The sequence below is a fragment of the Triticum dicoccoides genome, chromosome 3B (assembly GCF_002162155.2).
Source record: "Triticum dicoccoides isolate Atlit2015 ecotype Zavitan chromosome 3B, WEW_v2.0, whole genome shotgun sequence".
NCBI classification, from domain to species: Eukaryota; Viridiplantae; Streptophyta; class Magnoliopsida; order Poales; family Poaceae; genus Triticum; species Triticum dicoccoides.
In genome coordinates this window covers 691,838,891-691,846,705 of record NC_041385.1, presented here as the reverse complement: position 1 = coordinate 691,846,705, position 7,815 = coordinate 691,838,891, and positions in this window count along the sequence as shown.

The following is a 7,815-nucleotide window of genomic DNA, read 5'->3' as shown; positions in this document are numbered from 1 at the left end:
GGGGGGGAGGGGTTTCGGTAACCTCCTCGTACTCCAAAAATCATCCGAAACTTCCCGAAACCATTCCGGTGTCCGAATGTAACCTTCCAATATATCAATCTTCATCTCTCGACCATTTCAAGACTCCTCGTTATGTCTGTGATATCATCCGGGACTCCGAACAACCTTCGGTCACCAAAACACATAACTCATATAATACCAATCATCATCAAATGTTAAGCATGCAGACCCTACGGGTTTGAGAACTATGTAGACATGACCGAGACACCTCTCCGGTCAATAACAAATAGCGGAACCTGGATGCTCATATTGGTTCCCACTGTTGGGGAACATAGTAATTCAAAAAAATTCCTACAATCACGCAAGATCTATCTAGGAGATGCATAGCAACGAGACGGGAGAGTGTGTCCACGTACCCTCGTAGACCGAAAGCAGAAGCGTTTAGTAACGCGGTTGATGTAGTCGAACATCTTCATGATCCAACCGATCCAAGTACCGAACGTACGACACCTCCTTGTTCTGCACACGTTCAGCGCGATGACGTCCCTTGAGCTCTTGATCCACTTGAGGGGGAGAGTTTCATCGGCACGACGGTGTGGCGACGGTGATGATGAAGTTACCGAGGCAAGGCTTCGCCTAAGCACTACGACGATATGACCGAGGTGTTAAACTGTGGAGGGGGGCACCGCACACGGCTAAGAGATTGTCTGTTGTGACTTGGGGTGCCCCTTGCCCCCGTATATAAAGGAGGGAGGGAGGAGGCCGGCGGCCAGGAGGGGTGTGTGCCATAGGGGGAGTACAACTAGGATTCCCAATCCTAGTTGGAGTCCCTTTCCTTTTCCAAGAGGGGGAAAGAGGGAAGGAGGAGGAGAGGGAGAAGGAAAGAGGGGGCGCCACCCCCTCCCTTGTCCAATTCGAACTTGCCATGGGGGGCACCCTTGCGTCCCTCCTCTCCTTTCCACTAAGGCCCATGAAGGCCCACTACTTCCCCCCGGGGGTTCCGGTAACCTCCCGGTACTCTGAAAAATGTCCGAACTCTTCCGACACCTTTTTGGTGTCCAAAAAATAGCCTTCCAATATATCAATCTTTATGTCTCGACCATTTCGAGACTCCTCGTCATGTCGATGATCTCATCTGGGACTCCGAACAAACTTCGGTCATGAAATCACATAACTCATATTACAAATCGTCATCGGACGTTAAGCATGCGGACCCTATGGGTTCGAGAACTATGTAGACATGATCGAGACACATACACGATCAATAACCAATAGCGGAACCTGGATGCTCATATTGGTTCCTACATATTCTACAGAGATCTTTATCGGTCAAACCGCACAACAACATACGTTGTTCCCTTTGTCATCGGTATGTTACTTGCCCGAGATTCGATCGTCGATATCATCATACCTAGTTCAATCTCGTTACTGGAAAGTATCTTTACTCGTTCCGTGATGCTTCATCCCGTAACTAACTCAATATTCACATTGCTTGCAAGGCTTATAGTGAGGAACATTACCGAGAGGGCCCAGAGATACCTCTCCGATATACGGAGTGAAAAATCCTAATCTCGATCTATGCCAACCCAACAAACACCTTCGGAGACACCTATAGAGCATCTTTATAATCACCCAATTATGTTGTGACGTTTGATAGCACACAAGGTGTTCCTCCGGTATTCGAGAGTTGCATAATCTCATAGTCAGAGGAACATGTATAAGTCATGAAGAAAGCAGTAGCAATAAAACTGTAATGATCATAATGCTAAGCTAACGAATGGGTCTTGTCCATCACATCATTCTCCTAATGATGTGATCCCATTCATCAAATGACAACACATGCCTATGGTTAGGAAACATAACCATCTTTGATTAACGAGCTAGTCAAGTAGAGGCATACTAGGGACACTTTGTTTTGTCTATGTATTCACACATGTACTAAGTTTCTGGTTAATACAGTTCTAGCATGAATAATAAACATTTATCATGATATAAGGAAATATAAATAACAACTTTATTATTGCCTCTAGGGCATATTTCCTTCAGTCTCCCACTTGCACTAGAGTCAATAATCTAAATTACAAAGTAATGATTCTAACACCCATGGAGTCTTGGCACTGATCATGTTTTGCTCATGGAAGAGGCTTAGTCAACGGGTCTGAGATATTCAGATCCGTATGTATTTTGCAAATCTTTATGTCTCCCTCCACGACTTGATGGCGGATGGAATTGAAGCGTCTCTTGGTGTGTTTGGTTCTCTTGTGAAATCTGGATTCCTTTGCAAAGGCAATTGCACCAATATTGTCACAAAAGATTTTCATTGGACCTGATGCACTAGGTATTACACTTAGATAGGATATGAACTCCTTCATCCAGACTCCTTCATTTGCTACTTCCGAAGCAGCTATGTACTCCGCTTCACTTGTAGATCCCGCCACGACGCTCTGCTTGGAACTGCACCAACTGACAACTCCACCATTCAATATAAATACGTATCCGGATTGCAACTTAGAGTCATCCGGATCAGTGTCAAAGCTTGCATCGACGTAACCATTTACGATGAGCTCTTTGTCACCTCCATAAACGAGAAACATATCCTTAGTCCTTTTCAGGTATTTCAGGATGTTCTTGACCGCTGTCCAGTGCTCCACTCCTAGATTACTTTGGTACCTCCCTGCTATACTTATAGCAAGGCACACATCAGGTCTGGTACACAACATTGCATACATGATAGAACCTGTGGCTAAGGCATAGGGAATGACTTTCATTTTCTCTCTATCTTCTGCATTGGTCGGGCATTGAGTCTGACTCAAGTTCACACCTTGTAACACAGGCAAGAACCCTTTCTTTGACTAATCCATTTTGAACTTCTTCAAAACTTTATCAAGGTATGTGCTATGTGAAGTCCAATTAAGCGTCTTGATCTATCTCTATAGATCTTGATGCCCAATATGTAAGCAGCTTCACCGAGGTCTTTCATTGAAAAATTATTATTCAAGTATCCTTTTATGCTATCTAGAAATTATGTATAATTTCCAATCAACAATATGTCATCCACATATAATATTAGAAATGCTATAGAGCTCCCACTCACTTTCTTGTAAATACATGCTTCTCCAAAAGTCTGTATGAAACCATATGCTTTTATCACACTATCAAAGCGTATATTCCAACTCTGAGAGGCTTGCACTAGTCCATAAATGGATCGTTGGAGCTTGCACACTTTGTTAGCACCCTTTGGATCGAAAAAACCTTTTGGTTGCATCATATACAACTCTTCTTTAAGAAATCCATTAAGGAATGCAGTTTTGACATCCATTTGCCAAATTTCGTAAACATAAAATGCGGCAATTGCTAACATGATTTGGACAGACTTAAGCATCACTACGAGTGAGAAGGTCTCATCGTAGTCAACTCCTTGAACTTGTCGAAAATCTTTCGCAACAAGTCAAGCTTTGTAGACAGTAACATTACCGTCAGCGTCAATCTTCTTCCTGAAGATCCATTTATTTTCTATGGCTTGCCGATCATCGGGCAAGTCCACGAAAGTCCACACTTTGTTCTCATACATGGATCCCATCTCAGATTTCATGGCCTCAAGCCATTTCGTGGAATTTGGGCTCATCATTGCTTCCTCATAGTTTGTAGGTTCATCATGGTCTAGTAACATGACTTCCAGAACATGATTACCGTACCACTATGGTGCGGACCGTGCTCTGGATGACCTACGAGGTTCGGTAGTAACTTGATCTGAAGTTTGATGATCATCATCATTAGCTTCCTCACTAATTGGTGTAGGAATCACTGGAACTAATTTCTGCGATGAACTACTTTCCAATTCGGGAGAAGGTACTATTACCCCATCAAGTTCTACTTTCCTCCACCCACTTCTTTCGAGAGAAACTCCTTCTCTAAAAAGGATCCATTCTTAGCAACGAATATCTTGCCTTTGCATCTGTGATAGAAGGTGTACCCAATAGTTTCTTTTGGTATCCTATGAAGACACACTTCTACGATTTGGGTTCGAGCTTATCAGGTTGAAGCTTTTTCACATAAGCATCGCAGCCCCAAACTTTAAGAAACGACAACTTGGGTTTCTTGCCAAACCATAGTTCATATGGTGTCATCTCAATGGATTTTGATAGTGCCCTATTTAACGTGAATGCAGCTGTCTCTAAAGCATAACCCCAAAACGGTAGCGGTAAATTAGTAAGAAACATCATAGATCGCACCATATCCAATAAAATACGGTTACGACGGTCGGACACACCATTACGCCATGGTGTTCCAGGTGGTGTGAGTTGCGAAACTATTCCATATTGTTTCAAATGAACACCAAACTCGTGACTCAAATATTCTCCTCCACGATCAGATCATAGGAACTTTATTTTCTTGTTACGATGTTTTTCCACTTCACTCTGAAATTCTTTGAACTTTTCAAATGTTTCAGACTTATGTTTCATTAAGTAGATATACCCATATCGGCTCAAATCATCTATGAAGGTCAGAAAATAACGATACCCGCCACGAGCCTCAACACTCATTGGTCCGCATACATCTGTATGTATTATTTCCAATAAGTTAGTAGCTTGTTCCATTGTTCCGAAGAACGGACTTTTAGTCATCTTGCCCATGAGGCATGGTTCACAAGCACCAAGTGATTCATAATCAATTGATTCCAAAAGCCCATCAGCATGGAGTTTCTTCATGCGCTTTACACCAATATGACCTAAACGACAGTGCCACAAATAAGTTGCACTATCATTATCAACTTTGCATATTTTGGCTTCAATACTATGAACATGTGTATCACCACGATAGAGATTCAACAAAAATAGACCACTCAACAAGGGTGCATGACCATAAAAGATATTACTCATATAAATAGAACAACCATTATTCTCCGATTTAAATGAATAACTGTCTCGCATCAAACAAGATCCAGATATAATGTTCATGCTCAACGCTGGCACCAAATAACAATTATTCAGGTCTAAAACTAATCCCGAAGGTAGACGTAGAGGTAGCGTGCCGACAGCGATCAGATCGACCTTGGAACCATTTCCGACGCGCATCATCACCTCGTCCTTAGCCAATCTTCATTTAATTTGTAGCCCCTATTTCGAGGTGCAAATATGAGCAACAGAACCAGTATCAAATACCCAGGCGCTACTACGAGCATTAGTAAGCTATACGTCAATAACATGTATATCAAATATACCTTTAACTTTGCCATCCTTCTTATCCGCCAAATACTTGGGGCAGTTCCGCTTCCAGTGACCAGTCCCTTTGAAGTACAAGCACTCAGTTTCAGGCTTAGGTCCATACTTGGGCTTCTTCCCGGGAGTAGCAACTTGCTTGCTATTATTCTTAAAGTTTCCCTTCTTCCCTTTGCCTTTTTTCTTGAAACTAGTGGTCTTGTTGACCATCAACACTTGATGCTCCTTCTTGATTTCTACCTCCGCAACCTTTAGCATTGCGAAGAGCTCGGGAATCATTTTCATCATCCCTTGCATATTATAGTTCACCATGAAGCCTTTTTAGCTTGGTGGCAGTGATTGAAGAACTCTGTCAATGACACTATCATCAGGAAGATTAACTACCAGCTGAGTCAAGTGGTTATGGTACCCAGAGATTCTGAGTATGTATTCACTGACAGAACTATTCTCCTCCATTTTGCAGCTATAGAAATGTTGGAGACTTCATATCTCTCAACTCGGGTATTTGCTTGAAATATTAACTTCAACTCTTGGAACATCTCATATGCTCCATGACGTTCAAAACGTCTTTGAAGTCCCGATTCTAAGTCGTAAAGCATGACACACTGAACTGTCGAGTAGTCATCAGCTTTGCTCTGCCAGACGTTCATAACATCCGCAATTGCTCCTGCAGCAGGCTTGCACCTAGTGGTGCTTCCAGGACATAATTCTTCTATGCAGCAATGAGGATAATCCTCAAGATACGGACCCAGTCCGTGTAATTGCTACCATCATCTTTCAACTTAGCTTTCTCTAGGAACGCATTAAAATTCAAGGGAACGGTAGCACGGGCCATTGATCTACAACAACATAGACATGCAAAAACTATCAGGACTAAGTTCATGATAAATTAAAGTTCAATTAATCATATTACTTAAGAACTCCCACTTAGATATACATCTCTCTAGTCATCTAAATTATTACGTGATCCAAATCAACTAAACCATGTCCGATCATCACGTGAGATGGAGTAGTTTTCAATGGTGAACATCACTATGTTGATCATATCGAACTATATGATTCACGTTCGACCTTTCGGTCTCAGTGTTCCGAGGCCATATCTACATATGCTAGGCTCGTCAAGTTTAACCCAAGTATTCTGCACGTGCAAAACTGGCTTGCACCCATTGTATGTGAACGTAGAGCTTATCACACCCGATCATCACATGGTGTCTCGGTACGACGAACTGTAGCAACGGTGCATACTTAGGGAGAACACTTATAGCTTGAAATTTAGTAAGGGATATAATGCTACAGCCGTACTAAGCAAAATAAGACGCATAAAAGATAAACATCACATGCAATCAAAATATGTGACATGATATGGCCATCATCATCTTGTGCTCATGATCTCCATCACCGAAGCATCATGATCTCCATCATCACCGGCTTGACACCTTTATCTCCATCGTAGCATCGTTTCCGTCTCACCAAATATTGCTACTACGACTATCGCTCCCGCATAGTGATAAAGTAAAGCAATTACATGGCGGTTGCATTTCATACAATAAAGCGACAACCATATGGCTCCTGCCAGTTGCCGATTACTCTGTTACAAAACGTGATCTATCATACAACAATTTATATCTCATCCTGTCTTGACCATATCACGTCACAACAAGCCCTACAAAAACAAGTTAAACATCCTCTACTTTGTTGTTGCAAGTTTTACGTGGCTGCTACGGGCTTCTAGCAAGAACCGTTCTTACCTACGCATCAAAACCACAACGATTTTTTTATCAAGTGTGTTGTTTTAACCTTCAACAAGGACCGGCCATAGTCAAACTCCATTCAACTAAAGTTGGAGAAACAGACACCCGCCAGCCACCTATGTGCAAAGCACATCGGTAGAGCCAGTCTCATGAACGCGGTCGTGGAATGTCGGTCCGGGCTACTTCATCCAACAATACCGCCGAATCAAAGTAAGACGTTGGTGGTAAGAAGTATGACTATTATCGCCCAAAACTCTTTGTGTTCTACTCATGCATATAACATCTACGCATAGAGTTGGCTCGGATGCCACTGTTGGGGAACATAGTAATTCAAAAAAAATCCTACGATCACGCAAGATCTATCTAGTAGATGCATAACAATGAGACGGGAGAGTGTGTCCACGTACCCTCATAGACCGAAAGCGGAAGCGTTTAGTAACACGGTTGATGTAGTTGAACGTCTTCACGATCCAACCGATCCAAGTACCAAACGTACGACACCTCCGTATTTAGCACATGTTCAGCACGATGACGCCCCTCGAGCTCTTGATCTAGTTGAGGGCGAGGGAGAGTTCCGTCAGCATGACGGCATGGCGATGGTGATGATGAAGTTACCGGTGCAGGGCTTCGCCTAAGCACTATGACGATATGACCGAGGTGTTAAACTGCAGAGGAGGGCACCGCACATGGCTAAGAGATTGTCTGTTGTGCCTTGGAGTGCCCCCTTGCCCCTGTATATAAAGGAGGGAGGGAGGAGGCCGGCGGCCAGGAGGGGCACGCGCCATAGGGGAGTCCAACTAGGATTCCCAATCCTAGTTGGAGTCATCTTCCTTTTCCAAGAGGGG